The sequence below is a fragment of the Crocuta crocuta genome, unplaced genomic scaffold (assembly GCF_008692635.1).
Source record: "Crocuta crocuta isolate KB4526 unplaced genomic scaffold, BGI_CrCroc_1.0 scaffold118, whole genome shotgun sequence".
NCBI classification, from domain to species: domain Eukaryota; kingdom Metazoa; phylum Chordata; class Mammalia; order Carnivora; family Hyaenidae; genus Crocuta; species Crocuta crocuta.
In genome coordinates this window covers 39303-58019 of record NW_027551558.1, presented here as the reverse complement: position 1 = coordinate 58019, position 18717 = coordinate 39303, and positions in this window count along the sequence as shown.

Below are 18717 nucleotides of genomic sequence, written 5' to 3'. Positions count from 1 at the left end.
CTGTGTTGGGCTCTGCGCTGACAGGGCTGGGCCTACTTGGAATTCTTTCTCTTCCTCTCCCTATGCACCCCCCCCTCACATTCTCTCTCTCTCTCTTTCTCTCTCTCAAAATACATAAATAACTTAAAAATAAATAAACGAATATATTAATTCATTCACCAAATATTTATTGAGTGACTAACATGCACACACAAAATTAAGTCCTAGAATTCAGCTTTAGCCTGTTTCCTTTTTCTTCCTAAATGTTAATATCTTACTTTGGGTTGCCAAAGTTAGCAAATAAAAATACCAAGATATCCAGTTAAATTAAATTTTCAAATAAACAACAAATAAAATTAAGTAGAAGTGTATTACATGCAATATTTGGAATATATTGATCATAAACGGTTATCTAAATTACAAATTTAATTGGGCAGTCTATGTTTTATTTGAATACCTTAATATTTAGTGATAAATGCTAATACTTTTCCAGACTAAATTCCAATCTAATTCCCAATCAGAGAATAATTTTTCATTTGAACCTCATTCATCTTTCCACTAACCCAGAGTTAAAATTGTTTCCTTGCTGGTCCTTTAATTATCTCTCATTTGAAACTGAAACATAACAGATACATTCTCACAAAAATTATTCTATGAATGTGAGCTGGCAGAGAAAAGCCAAATTTGTACTGTTCATTTCAAATATGTTCTGTCCTTGAGTATCTGCCTTCAATTCCTGTTTGTTTCAGATTTGACCTTTCTCTGGTTGTGTGTGGTAATAGCAAAAGTATGTAATAGTGAAAAATGAGTAGAGAAGAATCATAAGCTGGAAGGAAGACAGATTCATACAGTACTTTCATCCATCCTTCACTAATATTCCATTAGCCTTGCTGATAGCTTGAGTATGGTGAGCTCAAGTTCAAGGTGAGTTACCAGTGTCAGTGGGAAAATGCAAAGTAGACCAAACTGGCTCATTAAGCACTTCAGAAATATTAAGTTAACTAATACAATAAACTGTAAAAACTGGTGGCAAGCTTTTCCTCTTTGATTTATAATACTTAGTTTTAGAGACATGGAATTAAATTCTCATTCAACAATACTTGAGATCATTTGCTGTGATAGCTCCCTCATTAAGTTAAAAGTATAAGATTTTTAAATTAAAACAAAAATGATAAAAAGTGGCTTGTGGCTTTATTTTCTAGTACTTGCTTTGCTCTTTTAATTAAGCACAAAGATGTGCTAGATAGGAGAGGTATGTCTAAGTGCCTTTTTTCAAGCTATATTCACAGCAGAGTAGCCTTCAGAGGGCTGTTTGTGTGGATGAACACCTTAAAATGGAGAAAATGGTTCTAGACCTTGGACATGATATCTTTTTAAGAAACATTTATTTTTGAGAGAACATAAGTGGGGGAGGGGCAAGGAGGGGGGATCAAAGGATCTGAGCAGGCTCTGCACTGACAGGCTGACATCAGTGAGCCCAATGTGGGGCTCAAACTCAAGAACCATGATCACTACCTGAGCTGAAGTCAGACACTCAACTGACTGAGCCATCCAGGTCCCCCAGATGTGATATCATTTGAAGGGTGAGTCAGTGTAGAAGAACTGTTAGAGAAATTGTTCCTTTCACAATCACGGATAAGCAATTATTATGCTGACTAACTTATTAAAACAATAGCTTTATCCAATATATTTCATAACTTAATGAAAAATTTTCCTTGAAAAAGTAACTCTGTTGCTCAAGACTGAAGATTCTAACTTCTGATAAAATATGTGGTTGTCTCCCTACTGCTAAGACAGTAAGAAATAAGGAACTGGTGGACAATAAACTATACATTTTATTCAGTGTTCATGCTTAATACTGCAGCAGCACTCCAGTGGGTCTTAAGGGATAGCCTGCTTCAAGTTAGCACACTCCTCGCTTGCTGACTTAAGGCCATTCCTCTATAATAGAACTAATTTACACTCTGAGATTTGCAGTCCACTGGCCTTGGGGAATAAGGGGCCAGAATGTTCCCAGGCCACAGAGGCCAGCAAGTCTGTTTGAAGTACCATTAACTTTCTGATTGGGCTACCATCTTTTAGCAAAATATGTTTCTTTTTAAGGTCACTCAAATTACTACCTTCCTTTCTGCATCTGTAGATCTTGCCCTCCTCTGTAGAAATAACAATACTCTTGCACAACCTCTGGGTACCAAGGAATCAGAACTTCTTGCACCCCACCCTCTGCCACGCCATCACCAGAAACCAAGGAACTAGAACTTGCACAACCTCCAAGTACTGAGATAACTCTGTAGCTGGCATTGTCAAGAAATGTCACTGCTTTAACCGATTAAACCCCCTTAAAAATCTCTCAGCCAGGCAGAAACCTTGAAATTGTTTTTGGACAAGAGTCCACCTTCTCTTTAGGTGGCCAGCCTCCTGAATAAAGATCATATTCCTTTCCAATCCACACTCATCTCTTGAGTAGTACAGGCAACCAGTCTTGGGTTTTGGTAATAATACCAAGTTTTAATCAACTCAAGATGGATAATTCTCAAAGAGACTGGATTCTGTGACCTGATTTGGGTATGAGTCTCAGTGTCTAATAGTTTCTCCTATTAGCTATGTCTGAAATCTTTCTAAATATTTATTTTTCTGTGGCCCAAGTCAATTTAATTCAACACAATTGCGTACTTGGTGGTGACGGGTGGGGATGAGCAGCACTGTACAAGGTGTCATGAAGGAGGAAAGAGTTTGTCACAGGGCTGAGCTGACAGTGCTTGCATGTAAGAAGGTGTGTGAAACTCACATGAGTGAGGGTAATTAAATTGTGCCATGCTCTGGGATGGTGGGTAGAAAGAGGGGAGTTACATCCCATAAGTATCTATTATAGAATATTTTTCCATGTATTCTCAGGTAACCTTTAAACGATGGCCCTCACTAAGTCAGAGAGCACATGGGGAGGTGTTCAGGAGAAAGGACCAGATGGTAGGGCTGTAGAACTGGTGGTCACCATGCCCCATGGTGGGAAAATTATAAACTGCTATAATAAATTCTTCAAAGTCAGGGACCATATCTTATTTTTCTTTAGCCTAATGTCTGACAGAGTAGGCATCAATCATGGGCTTTTCAGTAGGAATTAATGATACCATCAGAGGCCCTATCCCTGACAAGAATAAAATTCTGCTAAAATGGGGCTAAGGCTTTGGAGGCTTTAAGACTCATTCCTTTTTAAAATGAAGGAAGGTCATTCTTATGATCCTTATCAGCTGTTTATCTTTGGTTGGGGGTTATTGCTTACTTTCATCTCATTGTAGTAGTGTGCAGCAAGAAAGGGTGCACTGTGGTTTGGTGATATATTGAGAAGCCACCCTGTCCCTCCTGGGTATCTCCTTTACTTTCACACAGAACTCTTCCACTTCTGGCACTTCTGGTCACCAAATATGTGGGATGTTATTCTCACAACAAACAATTTTGCGACACTAGAGGGAAGTCCTATGATTTAACTCAATTTGATTCAACTCTTGCACTATGTGGATGTAGTGTCAGATCCCACAGGATAAGGGCTCAGTCCCACAAGACTGCTACACTCTATCCCCTGAAGATGCCAAAGCCAGGTTGTCACCTGGGCTTCTGAGAAAATAAGCTATGAATCAGAGGTTCACCTGATCCTGTCTTTGAGTTTGATTGATTTGTGAGGGTGCCTCATAGAACTCAGGGAAACACATTGACTGGTTCATTAAAGGAAATGATAAAGGGTAGAGATGAACAGCCAGATAAAGGGATATGGTGAAGTATGGGAAGGACCCAAGAACAGGAGCTCTGTCCTTGTGAATTTAGGGTACATCACCTTTCTTGAACAAAAATCTGTTTACCAACCTGGAAGTTTCTAAACCCCATACTTTTGGAATTTTTATGAAAGTTTCATCCCATAGACATAGTTATTTATTCACTCTGTTTCCAGCCCTTCTCACTTCTGAATAGAACAGGGGATAGAGTGGGACTGAGGAAACCAAGCTTCTAATTATGGCTTGGTCTTTTCAGGGACCAGGCACCATCCAGGAATTACCAGAAGCTCACCTACAGTTGCTTCACTAGAACAAAATAGTCTCATTAACCAGGTAATTACAAGGTTTTAAGGAGTCTTGTGTTAGGAATGAGCATCAGAGACCAAATATTAGAAAAGAAGATGTCTTTAGTGCTCTTATCGATTAGAAAATCATAAGGATTTGGGGACACCTATGTGGCTTAGTTGTTTACGCATATGACTTCAGCTCAGATCATGGTCTTACTGCTCCTGAGTTTGAGCCCCTCAATGGGCTCAGTGATGACATGCATTAGATTCTGCTCTCATCTCTTTGCCCTTCTCCTGCTCACATTCTCTCTTTCTCTCTCAAATATAAAATAAAACACGTTTTTTTAAATCACAAGGGTTTCAGGAAATCTGTGACAGACACCAATTTATGTTTTTTGCTGTTGTTTTGTTTTTCTTTTATTGTGTTTTTTTTTTTGAGAGAGAGAGAGTGAGTGGGTGAGAAGATTAGAGAGAGGGAGAGAGAGAATCTTAAGCAAGCCCAATACTCATCTCAGAGTCCAATACAGGGATTGATCCTACGACCCTGGGATCATGACCTGAGCTGAAATTCAGTTGAAAGCTTAACCAACTGAACACCCAGGTGTCCACAATTTAGGTTTTCTATTATTTCACAGGTGATTTTCTGTATTATTCCCTTCAATTCATAAAATTGTTGCAATATATGGGTGCCTGGGTTGGTCAGGCATTAAGTGTCCAACTCTTGATATCAGTTCAGGTCACAATCTTCCAGTTTGTGAGATCAATCCCTGCATAGGGCTCTGCACTATGAGCACAGAGCCTGCTTGAGATTCTCTCTATCCCTCTCTCTCTCTCTGCCCCTCCTCTATTCACGATCTCTCTCTCTCTCAAGATAAACAAGTAAACATTTAAAAACGTTGCATTATGAGGATTTTAATAAATAAAAAAAAGATCAAAGAAATCAAGCATTTAAGAAAGGAGCATTCACAAGTCAAGAATCAATAGCCCAAATATATTAAATAAGTGTGCATGACTAGAGACTAATAAATGATACATAGAAGAAATGACCGTAAATCTGTTTTGATACCTCTTACCCTTTCCACTTCAAGTTGCCTAGCACCTGGCTGCCCTGGAGAAAGGTCTGGGTGGATAAGAATCCCAGCCACCTACTGAATGGAGCTGTTGGGTTGGTTGAGATTACTGCGAGAGAATGACAAGTGATCTAACCCAGGATCTGGCACATCAGTGGGCTCTTGATATCCATGTTTTGGCTGGATTAATGGCTGCCAAAACGGAGAAACTATTAGGGAGGTTTAAAAGGCAAGTTCAGGACACCTGGGTGGCTCATCTGGTTGAGTCTGACTTTGGCTCGGGTCATGATCTCATGGTTTGTGAGTTCAAGAACCACGGTGGGCTCTGTGCTGACAGCTCAGAGCCTGGAGTCTGCTTCAGATTCTCTCTCTCTCTCTCTCTCTCTCTCTCCCTCTCTCTCTTTCTCTCTCTCTGTCCTTCCCCTGCACACACTCTGTCTTTCTCTGTCTCTCTCAAAAATAAACATTTAAAAACTCGGCAAGCTCAGCCTCTCTTCCTTTTACCTGAGGCTGGTGCTATTTGGTCTTCAAGCAAATAAATTTCACCAAAGAAATAAGGAAAAAATTCCTACAGATTCTTAGGAAAAAAATCCTATAGATTCTTTAGATGCCCATATTTTTCTGATGAGATGCTGATCTCATACTTAACCAGCTCCCTTATCTTGCACTATGTACTTCGCTTCTAAATCTTTGTTACATGTTACATGGAGTATAAAGCATCAGGAACTGTTGTTAGGATCCACTATAATAATGTATGTGATAATGCTTTATGATATAAAATGTTCAATGTAGAAATACAGAGTGTTGTTATTTATAATAAGAAATATATCTGAACTAAACGAGATCAAAATCAGAAAGCATGTCACCATATTGGTAGCTTTCTTCCAAAGGGAGCAGCTCAGCTTCAAGGGTCTTCTAGATGACCAATTTACTTTGAAGATAAGAGTTTTTCATGCAGAAAATGTCTCCTATCCTGGAGAGACTGACAATACATATTCAGTAATACTGAAGTATCTGAGGATTGAAGGCAAAAAATTGTATTCAAGCTTTTCCCTTTTATAGATGCAACAATTACCAAACCATCAGAACACCACTGGCTTGAAACTAACATTTCAACAAGGTTCAAGGTTTTTAATACATTGTTTTTTTGGATTTGTTTTTTCATCTGTACCTCAGAAATTTCTAATCCCATTTCTTCTCAAGGCATAAACACACCCCACAGCAGTCCCATGACCACCTTCAGAGCCTGTGTTTATTACCTTGGATTTTAACAGAGTTAAAATTCATGATCCTTAGAGTCATTACAGATCTTCTGGCAAGTCGATGCAAAATACATTTAGATAATGACTCTGGTGTTCTGGTGCTGGTTGGTTATTTGTACGAAATGCAATTATGATGTTTACTTCTTCGTTTGATGAAAACCATTAATGACAAAATCTTGTCATTAAGAAGGGATATTATGGAAATTTTGAAGTGACTTTCTGTTTCTGTTTTTCACCCAGACTTTGTACACACAGAGAAGCATTATTGATCCTTCCCCTAGCAGAGTTAGCTTAAGCAAGTTCCAATTTCAAGCTGACAATATATTCTTGATATTAATTTTTTTAAAAAATGTACATCCAAGTTAGTTAGCATATAGTGCAATAATGGTTTCAAGAGTAGTTTCCAGTGATTCATTCCCTATGCATAACACCCAGTGTTCATCCCAACAAGTGTCTTCCTTAATGTCCCTTTTCTATTTAGCCCATCAATCCACCCACAAACCCTTCAACAAACCTCAGTTTTTTCTCTATATTTAAGAGCCTTTTACGTTTTGTCCCTTCCCTGTTTTTATATTATTTGTGCTTCCCTTCCCTTATATTCATCACTTTTGTATCTTATATTCCACAGATAAGTGAAGTCATATTATATTTGTCTTTCTCTGACTAACTTTGCTCAGCATAATACTCTCTAGTTCCACCCAGGTGGTTGCAAAGGAAAGATTTCTTTCTTTTTCATTGCTGAAAAATACTCCATTGTTTAAACATACCACGTCTTCTTTATCCATTCATCTGTTGATGGACACTTGGGCTCTTTCCATACTTTGGCTATTGTTGATAGTGTTGCTATAAACATTGGGTTGCATGTGTCCCTTTGAAGCAGGATTCCTGCATCCTTTGGATAAATACCTAGTAGTGTAATTGCTGGGTTGTAGGATAGTTCTATTTTTAACTTTTTGAGGAACCTCCATACTGTTTTCCACAGTGGCTACACCAGTTTACATTCCCGCCAACAGTGCAAAAGAGATCCTCTTTCTCCACTCCTCACCAACATCTGTTGTTGCCTGAGTTTTTAATGTTAGCCATTCTGAATGTGGGGTGGTATCTCATTGTGGTTTTGATTTGTATCTCCCTGATGATGAGTGATGTTGAGCATCTTTTCATGTGTCTGTTAGTCACCTGAATGTCTTCTTTGGCAAAATATCTGTTCATATTATTTTGCCCATTTCTTCCACTGTATTATTTGTTTATTGGGGCGCTGAGATGATACGTTTTTTTAATTTATTTTTAATTTTTTTTTAAATTTATTTCTGAGAGAGAGTGTGTGTGTGTGAGCAGGGAACAGTCAGAGAGAGAGGGAGACATCGAATCTGAAATAGTCTTTAGGTTCTGAGCTAGCTGTCAGCGCAGAGCCTGACGCGGGGCTCGAACCCACAAACTCTGAGATCATGACCTGAGCCGAAGTCAGACGCTTAACCGACTGAGGCACCCAGCTGCCCCGAGATGATAAGGTGTTTTTTTTTTTTTTAAATAGATTTTGAATACTAACCCTTTATCTGATATGTCATTTGCAAATATTTTCTCCCGTTCACTTGGTTCCCTTTTTCTTTTGCTCATTATTTTCTTTTATGTGCAGAAGTTTTTTAACTTGATGAGGCCCCAATGATTCATTTATTCTTTCCCTTGCCTCCAGAGAAATGTTGAGTAAGAAGTTGCTGTGGCTAAGGTGAAAGAGGTTTTTGCCTGCTTTCTTCTCTAGGATTTTGATGGCTTCTTGACTTATATTTAGGTCATCCACTTTTAGTTTAATTTTTTGTATGGTGTAAGAAAGTGGTCTAGGTTCATTCTTCTGCATGTCATTGTCCAGTTTTCCCAGCACCATTTACTGAAGAGACTGTCTTTATTCCACTGGATTTCCTTTCCTGTTTTGTCAAAGGCTGGTTGGGCATACATTTGTGGGTCCATTTCTATGTTCTCTATTCTGTTCCACTGATCTGAGTCTCTGTTTTTGTGCCAGTACCATACTGTTTTGATGATTACAACTTTGCAATACACCTTGAAGTCCGGGCTTGTGATGCTTCCAGCTTTGATTTTCTTTTTAAGGATTCCTTTGTCTTTTCAAGGTCTTTCTTAGTTCCATACAAATGTTAGGATTGTTTGTCCTAGCTCTGTGAAGAATGCTGGTGTTATTTTCATAGAGATTGCATTGAATACATAAGAGTGCTTTGGGTGGTATTGACATTTTAACAATATTTGTTCTTCCAATCCAGGAGCATGGAATATTTTCCCGCGTGTGTGTGTGTGTGTGTGTGTGTGTGTTCTTCAATTTCTTTCATAAGCTTTCTATAGTTTTCAGTGTATAGGGTTTTTTTTACCTCTTTGGTTAAGTTTATTCATATGGATTTTATGGTTTTTGGTGCATTTATAAATGTGATAAGTTCTTAGATTTCTCTTTCTGTTGCTTTATCATTGGTGTATAGAAAAGCAACCAATTTCTGTGCATTGATTTTATTTATATCCTGTGACTTTGCTGAATTATGGATCCATTCTAGCAGGGTTTTTTTGGTGGAATCTTTTGGGCTTTTCATATAGAATATTATATCATCTGCAAAGAATGAAAGTTTGACTACTTCCTTGATGATTTAAATGCCTTTTATTCCTCTGTGTTGTCTGATTGCTTAGGTTAGGACTTCGAATGTTATGTTGAAAAACAGTGGACATCCCTGTCGTGTTCCTGACCTGAGGGGAAAAGCTCTCAGTTTTTCCCCATTGAGGATGATATTAACATTGGGTCTTTAATATATGGATTTTATGATCTTGAGGTATGATCCTTCTATCCCAACTTTCTTGAGGGTTTTATCAAGAAAGGTTGTTATACTTTGTCAAATGCTTTCTCTACATCTATTGAGAGGATCACATGGTTATTGTCCTTTCTTTTATTAATGTGATGTATCACATTGACTGTTTTATGAATATTGAACCAGCCCTGCATCCTAGAAATAAAGCCCATTTAGTCGTGGTGAAGGATTCTTTAGATGTATTGTTGGATCCAGTTGGCTAATATCTTGTTGAGGAATTCTAAAACCATGTTTATCAGGGAAATTGGTCTATGGTTCTCTGTTTTAGTGGGATCTTTAGTTTTGGAATCAAGATAATGCTGGTCTCATAGAATGACTTTCAATGTTTTCCTGCCGTTTGTATTTTTTGTAACAGCTTCAAGAGAATGGGTGTTAACTCTTCTTTAAATATTTGGTAGAATTCCCCTGGAAATCCATCTGTCCCTGAACTCTTCCTTTTTGGGAGATTTTTGCTTACTGATTCAATTTCTTTACTGGTTATGGGTCTGTTCAGATTCTCTATTTCTTCTTGTTTCAGTTTTGGTAGTTTATATGTTCTTAGGAATTTGCCCATTTCTTCCAGATTGCCCAATTTATTGGCATATAATTGCTCCTAATATTCTTTTATTATTGTTTGTATTTCTATGGTGTTGGGTGTGATCGCTCCTCTTTCATTCTTGATTTTATATATTTGGTTCCTTTTCTTTGTCTTTTTGGTCAAACTTATTAAGGATTTGTCAATTTTGTTAATTCTTTCAAAGAACCAGCTCCTGGTTTCATTGATCTGTTCTATTGTTTGTTTTTTATTTTTTATTTCTATAGCATTGATTTCTACTCAAATCTTTATTATCTCCCATCTTCTGCTAGACTGTTTTGTTTTGTTATGTTGCTAGTCTATTTCCAGCTCTTTAAAGTATAAGGTTAGGGGTAGAAGGGGGCAAGATGGCAGAGAAGTAGGGAGCATTTCACTCACCCCCATCTCTCAAATGGAGAAGGCCTGAAGCCATAGGAACCCTTACAGAACTGCAGGAGTTTGGGAGGAAAAGAAGACAGAGTCCGATGAGAAAACAACCTTATAGGTGTGTGAGTGCAAACTGGGGAAGATAAAAACAGGCCCGACCTGGAAGCATGGTGGGAAGGGAGGGAGCCCCCTTTGCGGGGAGCCACTGTGAGTCAAGAGGAAAAGAAAGAGCAGCTGAAACTGTTCAAAGAACTGTACCTGGAGAAGACAAAAACCTTAGCTCGTGACAGAAAGCAATCCAGTTCCCAGCTGTGGTGCTAATTTTGAGCTGGGTGACCCGGTCCCAGGCAGCGCCAGGAGAAACTGCTCCTTTGCTCTCCAGGTAGATCTGGAGGGGAAGCGGCACAGCCTGAAACCGCTCTGCCACTCTCCCGGTTCTGCTCGATCCTCACTGGGGAAGCGGCAGGCTTGAAGCTGGTCAGAAGAGCTTGGCCTGAGGGTTTATATTTCCAGCAGTATCAATAAAGCCCACGGACTAAGATCTGGAAACGATGCATGGCTTGGGACATAGAACATGGCCCACCTTGGCTACACTCACAGCACAGGGAGATCAAGTCCAAAAGAGTGATTTGCAATGCTTGGTTCAAGAAGGGACTGGGGTGCTGCAATTTTTCTCCTTACAACCATCAGGGTGAGACCTCAGGGAGCAACCCACAGGATGCAGTGGAGGCTAAGACCTGCCTACACCAAACCACATCCATCTCCTCTACAGAGCTGCTTTTTTTTTTTTTAATTTTATTTTTTAAACCGGAGCCCAGAGCAAGACCAACATGGATGCATGGCCATGATTAATTCTAGATCAATTCTTAATATTCAGATATATTTTCTCTTGTCTCATTAGTATCCCTCCCCTCTGCTGGACTGGGTACTCTAGTCATTGGTTTGCTTAAGTCACATTTAATCCATTCTCTAGATGTATATTTTACCCCTCCACCACTACCTTTCTCTCTCTGGAGTAATCAGACTATATAGTTTCTCTGAATAACATTATCTTCATTTCTTTTTCCTCACCTCTTACCATATTCTCCTCTTTCTCTCTCTCTGAATTAAGCCTCTTAGTCTCTCTGACTGGTCATTGTCCAATTCCGTTTCACAATGCCCTGTCATTTCTCTCTTTGTATATGCCCCTCCTGTCAGCACTGCATACACCCTGCTTTTTACTTCTACTTGGGAATTTTGCTTTATTGGCTTTTAGGATGTCCTTTGTCTTTTGGGTTTTCTTTCTTTTTTCTTTTCTTCTTTTTTATTTTTTAAATTTTATTTTTATTATTTGTTTTTCCTCATTTTTTTCTTTTCCTTTTTCCCTTTTGATTTGCTTGTTTATTAGATTTGTCTGTACATTTCTATGAATTGTTCCCTGTGTGTTTTTCTGTCTGTTTTCCTTTCCAGAACTACCTCAAGAAGCAAGCCAAAGTACATATGGTGGAGAGCCCCAAATACCTCTATGAGTAGGGCAATAAAATAATCAAAGTCTCAACAAGAGAGACCAAGAGACACCATTCAAAGAACACTTCCTGAATGAACAGGACTTGGACAGTCAAAAAGCCTTCTTTAATACAGCAATACTCGCAGATACAGAGTGCACAACAAGCTCTTAAAACTAACAAGAAACAGAAAGCTAGCCAAAATGACGAAACAAAAGAATTCTACTCTAAAGAAATTCCAGAAAGAAATGACAGCTAAAAAACTTCTCAAAACATATGTAAGCAACATGGCTGAACAAGAATTTAGAACAATGGTCATAAAATTAATCTCTGGGCTTGAAAAAAGGATGGGAGACATCAGACAAACTATTGCTACAAAGACTATGGGGCTTAAAAATAGTTGTGATGAATTAAAAAAGTGCTATAAATGAGATGCATAATAAAATGGGGGCATTTAATGCATGGATTGAAGAGGCAGAGAGGAGAATAGGTGAATTAGAAGATACAATTATAGAAAAAGAGAAAGCCAAGAAAAAGATGAGAAACAGATCCAGGAACACGAAAGGAGAGTTAGAGAGCTGAGTGATACAATCAAACAGCACAATATTTGTATCATAGGAATTCCAGAAAAGGAAGAAAGAGGGAAAGGCGCTGAAGGGGTACTTGAACAAATTATAGCAGAGAACTTCCTCAATCTGGGGAAGGAAATAGACATTGAAATCCAAGAGGCAACGGGAACTCCCCTCAGACATAACTTAAATTGATCTTCTGCATGACATGTCATAGTGAAACTGGCAAAATATAAGGACAAAGAGAATTTTGAAAACAGTTAGGGAGAAAAGGGCCCTAACATACAAAGGGAAATCTATCAGAGTGACAACATATCACCTCACACTGGTCAGAGTGGCTAAAATGAACAAATCAGGAGACTGTAGATGCTGGCGAGGATGTGGAGAAACGGGCACCCTCCTACACTGTTGGTGGAAATGTAAACTGGTACAGCCCCTCTGGAAAACAGTGTGGAGGTTCCTCAAAAAATTAACAATAGAACTCTCCTATGACCCAGAATATCACTGCTAGGAATTTACCCAAGGGATACAGGAGTGCTGATCCATAGGGACACATTGACCCCAATGTTCATAGCAGCACTCTCAACAATAGCCAAAACATGGAAAGAATCTAAGTGTCCATCAACTGATGAATGGATCAAAAGATGTGGTTTACCTATACAGTAGAATACTACATGGCAATGAGAAAGAATGAAATCTGGCCATGTGTAGCAACATGGATGGAACTCTTGGGTGTTATGCTGAGCAAAATAAGTCAGGCAGAGAAGGACAGATATGTTTGCACGTATAGGTGTATTAGGAGGAACTTAATGGAGGACCATGAGGGAGAAGAAGGGGGAAATAGTTGGGGAGAAGGAGGGAAACAAACCATGAGAGACTCTTGAATGCTGAGTATAAACTCAGGGCTGATGGGGGTGGGAGAGAGGGGAAGAGTGATGGGCATGGAGGAGGGAGCTTGTTGGGACAAGCACTGTGTGTTATATGGAAACCATCTTGACAATAAACTATTTAAGGAAAAAAAGAGGTGAAAGTTACAATAATAAATTATATGGTTAGGCTTATATCTGAGACCTTTCTTCCTGCTTTAGGAAGGACTGGATTGGTATATATTTCCCTCTTAGTACTGACTTTACTGCATCCCAAAGGTTTTGGGCTGTCATGTTATCATTTTGATTGGCTTTGAAGTACTTTTTAATTCCTTCTTTCACTTCTTGGTTAGCCCATTCTTTCTTTAGTGGGGTGTTTTTGAGTCTTTATGTATTTGTTGTCTTTCCAAATTTTTTTCTTGTGGTTGATTTCAAGTTTCTTAGCTGTGGTCTGAAAATATGAATGGTATGATTTCAAACTTTTTATACTTTTTGAGGGCTGACTTGTGTCCTAGTATGTATTCTATTCTGGGGAACACTTCATGTGCACTGGAGAAGACTGTGTATTTTGCTGCTTTAGGATGAAATGTTCTGAATATATCTGTTAAGCCCGGCCAGTCCAGTGTGTTATTCAAAGCCATTGTTTCCTGTTGGTTTTCTGTTTAGTGATCTGTCCATTGCTGTAAGTGGGCTAATGAAGTCTCCTTCTGTTATGGTATTATTGTCAATGAGTTTCTTTATGTTTTTGATTAATTGATTTATATATTTGGGGGTTTTCATTGGGGGCATATATACTTACAATTGTTAAGTCTTCTTGGTGGATAGACCCCTTAATTATGATAAAATGTCCTTCTTCTTCACTTGTTAAGGTCTTTCTTTTAAAATCTAGATTGTCTGATATAAGTATGGCTACTCCAGCTTTCTTTTGGTGACCATTAGCATGATAGATATTTCTCCACTTTCTTACTTTCAATCTGAAGGTGTCTTCAGGGTCTAAAGTGAGTCTCTTGTAAACATCATATAGATGAATCTTGTATCCTTACCAATTGTGTTACTCCATGTCTTTTAATTGTAGAATTTAGTCCATTGACATTTAGAGTGAGTACTGAAATATATGAAATTATTGCCATTGTGCTGCATGAAGAATTGGAATTTCTGGTGGTGTTCTCTGGTCCTTTCTAGTCTTTGCTGCTTTTGGTCCTTTTTGTTTTGTTTTGTCTCTTCTCCCCTCACAGAGTCTCCCTTAAAATTTCTTGCAGGACTGTTTTAGTGGTCACAGACTCCCTTAGTTTTTGTTCATATGGGAAACTTTTTATCTCTCCTTCTATTTGGAATGATGGCCATACTCAACAGACTTCTTGACTGCATATTTTTCCTATTGAGCACATTGAATATATCCTGCCACTCCTTCCTCGCCTGCCAAATTTTTGCGGCTAAGTCTGCTGCAAACCTGATCTGTCTTCCCTTGTAGATTAAGGACTTTTTTTCTCCTTTGTTACTTTCATGATTCTTTCCTTGTCTGTGTATTTTGTGAATTTGACTATGATATGCCTTGTCATAGTTGGTTTTTGTTGCATCTAACGGGAATCTCTGTGGTTCCTGGATTTTGATGTCTGTGTCATTCCCTAGGTTAGGAAAGTTTTCCAATATGATTTGCTCACATGAACCTTCTGCCCCCTTTTCTCTCTCTTTATCTTCTGGGATCCCTATGCTTCAGGTGTTATTCCTTTATAATGAGACATTGAGTTCTTTAATTCTAATATTGTGCTCTTTTGCCTTAGTTTTTTTTTTATGTTTCATTATTTCTCATAAGTTTGTCCTCTATATCACTGATTTTCTGCTCTGTTTCATCTATGTTTGCCATTGTGTCATTCATTTGAGGTTGCTTCTCAGTTATAGCATTTTTAATATTGTTCTGACTAGATTTTACTTCTTTTATCTCTACAGAAATGGATTCTATATTTTCTACAACCCCAGCTAGTATTCTTATCATCATGATTCTAAATTCTGGTTAAGACATCTTGCTTGTATCTGTATTTCCTTCACTGTCATTTTTCCCTGTTTTTTCTTTTGGGGTTAAGTCCTTCATTTTGTCATTTTGGAGGAAGAAAAATAATTAACAAAAATATTAAAATAAAAAAATTAATAACAACACAAAAATCAAAGAAAAGATGCTAGGTCCCAAGTGTGCTTTGCTGTGGTTGTTGAAAGAAATTTGATAGAATAGAGAAAAAAAGGAAAAGAAAAGAAAAGAAAGAAAAAAATGAGCGGGAAGTAGGAAAATATTTGAAAATTTAAAAATGATTACATAAAAATAGAATAAAATAAAATGATTAGAGTAAAATATAATTAAAGAATTAAAAGTATAGTAGAAAACTTAAAGAAAAGTATTTCTTATAAAAACAGAAAATAAAAATAATTTTTCTCTCTCTGTATTCAACAATAAAAAATAAAAGAAAAATTCAAATGATGGATCAGCATACAGAATGAAATACAATTCAGGTTATATCCATTTTCTCTTACAAGTCATACTATGAAGCACTTTATAGTTTGTAAACTAAGCAGGAGGAGAGACTTGTGGTGTTTCTCTGGAGCCCGGCTGGTAGAGTTGAAGCAAGCTTGGTGTGATGGCTCCATTCTCCACTACATAGTGATGCTTACATTACTGGGGTGGGTCGTTGTGGTACATGTACATGTGTATGTGCATGTGCATGAGAGGTAAAAATCATGTCACCCAGATACCCAGTCTCTAACACAGAACTCTGTGCTCTCATCAACTGGCAATCAAACACCTCTCCTTTGTCTCCAGCTTCTGTCTGCTCCCCACTTCTATACTGTTTGGGAACAAGCTGTCAGCCTGCCAGGCAGAACTTCCCTCCCAAATTTTATCTCAGATTGGTCTGTGTTTCCAAACTCCTTACTTCTGAGGGCCCTTTGGCTTTGACTCATTCTGACTCATTCTGACTCATTCCCCATTCTGGGGAATGGGGGGGTGGTGTCTCACCGAGCAATGGCCAGGTGCTGGCCCACCCCCAGGAATGTTCTGGCCATCACACTGCTGCAGATGCCCAGAGACTGTGGCTGGGTGCCAGCTCAAACCAGAAAAAGTTTGTGCAATTGTGTAGCATCAGGATTTCAGTGATTATGGTAAATCACAACACACATCTGGTGCCAGGCTCCACCACCCCCTAACATCCTTGTTTCAACATCAGCAAATATGGCTCTTCTCAGGGGCCCACTTGGACCTTTGCCTGTTGGGGGGGGCACATAGCCTCTATCAATTGCCTTTTCAGCAGCAGAACAGCATCCCCAAAGTGAGGACTCGTTGGACCTTGCTGTCTGTTTCTGGGGATTCGCCCTTCCCATGAGAACTCTGCCCGCTATTGAGCTACAGAGTTTCAGAGTCTGTGCTCCCCTGTTTATAGAGTCCTAGTGGTATTTAAACCCTCTCCTTTCTCCTTCTTCCTTTCCTTGTTCAGTCCTTTATGGGTATTTCCACTCTTTTTCTCTCTAGCTGCTTTTGGGGGGGGGGATGCTTTTCCTGTACTCTCCCCCCATCTCTGTCCTCTCTCCACAAGCAAAAACAGCTCACTACCCTCCGTAACTTCTCTCTCTGCCAGTTCACCATTCTGCACTGTGTCCGTCCAAGTTTTGTGGCTCAAGATATTCAGATTGTTGTGTTAATCTTCAGATCAATCTTCTAAGTTTGCAAGATGGTTTAGTGTTAATCTAGCTGCATTTTAGGGATGAGAGAAGCAGAAAACTTCCTTGCTGCTCCATAGAATTTTTTAAGTATAGACTCTTTCAATAAATTTTTCATCCCTCTCTGGGAAATTTGTTTTAAACTGTTCATATGTCATTAATTCCTCAGTGTAATAGGCACCATTTATTGACAAAATAGAACTTGCACTTCAAACCCTTGGTAGAAAAAGTTAAAAGAAAAGAGTTTAATATACATAAAGTGGATGATGTAGTTTCTTTTGTAGCTTTAATAATGGCATAGTTTCTTACATTCTGTTTGGCAAATCAGGAAAACATTGAGAAAATTCATAATTTCATTTCTTTTTTCTTTTTTTACACAAAGATATCTTGAAGCTCATCTTCCAATTCTACTCCTGATGACAACAAAAGGATTTTGATATTTCAGTACCCTAAATAGATGACAGTGGAAGTCACCTCTAATGAATAAATAAAATTTAGATTCAATGAAATCTTAATTTTGCCCTATGCTTTTACACACACATCGTGGAAAGTACACATAAAAACCATTCACCTTAATAATATTTTATAGTGCTTAATTAGTCCATTGATTACTTAATCCATTCATGCATTCAACAAATACTGATTGATAGGTTATTTTGAGCAACTGTTTACAAAGGAAGATGTGAGTACAGAAAGCATGCCTTGTCTTTAAGAATTAACAATCTAGATGGGTGATTGGTATATATACCTTAGCCACATTTTTTTGTTATGGTGATATCTCAGCAGGTGATACAAAGACTGTATTAAGAGGCATACTGACAACTTTTGCCTATTCAAAAATTAACAATATGCATCCTAAAAAGTGTATGTCAAGACCCAGAAAAGATTATCAGAACCTAAGGATTCATCTTCAGTGACTCTTCTTTCCCATCTAATCCTTTCTGTTACGCTCTTCATAGTTCAGTTAACTCTTCAAGGACACATGTAAAAGTTGTAGCCCATTTGCTTTTTTGCCATGTCTCAGTTCCCAAAACATAGAATGATACGTATTTTATAAATTTTGTGGGATATATTTTTACTCTTAGGAAATTTGCTTTTTTGATCTAATACTAACAATTTATGCTCCAATTGTTTTGTTAGTTTTTAATTCTTTTTACTGACAATGAAAAATTATTGCTCATCATTTTTGTATCCTTTCTAAAAACAGGAGAAAAATATGCATGTGTTTGAAGATTTACACTAAGATAATCCCTCAGTTATGTGTTTAGTGGTCATAATTGTTCTTTCTCACTATTGTCTTCTCACTACTGTTAAAGATCTCCACCTCTTTCATAAGTCCTAAAATAATTAGAAGACAATTCTAAGAGATTGTTTCAATTCCAATAGAATTACATACATGATCTCATATTATTATGCCCATGTTGCATATAGAAAAACTTGGAAAGGCTGAGTTACTTGTCCAAAGTCCTGAAGACAAAAGTTTCAGAGCCAGGTCATGGAGTAAAGTCTGGTTGGTTGACTTTGGAAATTGTGTTCTCATCTATTATATAAACATCTCACTATGGACGTTTGGTTGGTTGATTAATTGATTGATTGGTTCCTTTGGTTGGTTGACTTTTACTCTTCTCTAGTCTGCTTTTGACCATTGTCAAATGAATATTTCCAATTATTAGCGTTGTCTTTCTTTCTAGACTTTTAATCCAACATTTTCATTCTCATAACTTTCTCTCATATATTAAAGAAAAAAGGAGCACCTTCTGTGGTTTCTCATTCTTCAAAGCTACACTTTGGTACAAATGACTCATGGTTACATCTTCATGCCTGCCTCAAGAAAGAGACCAAGATTGACACTCCTATGATAGATAATGTCTAGTCATGACCTCTGGGCCTCATTTCATCATTTTGTCCCTCTCTGATAAACATTCAGTCTTTCCCT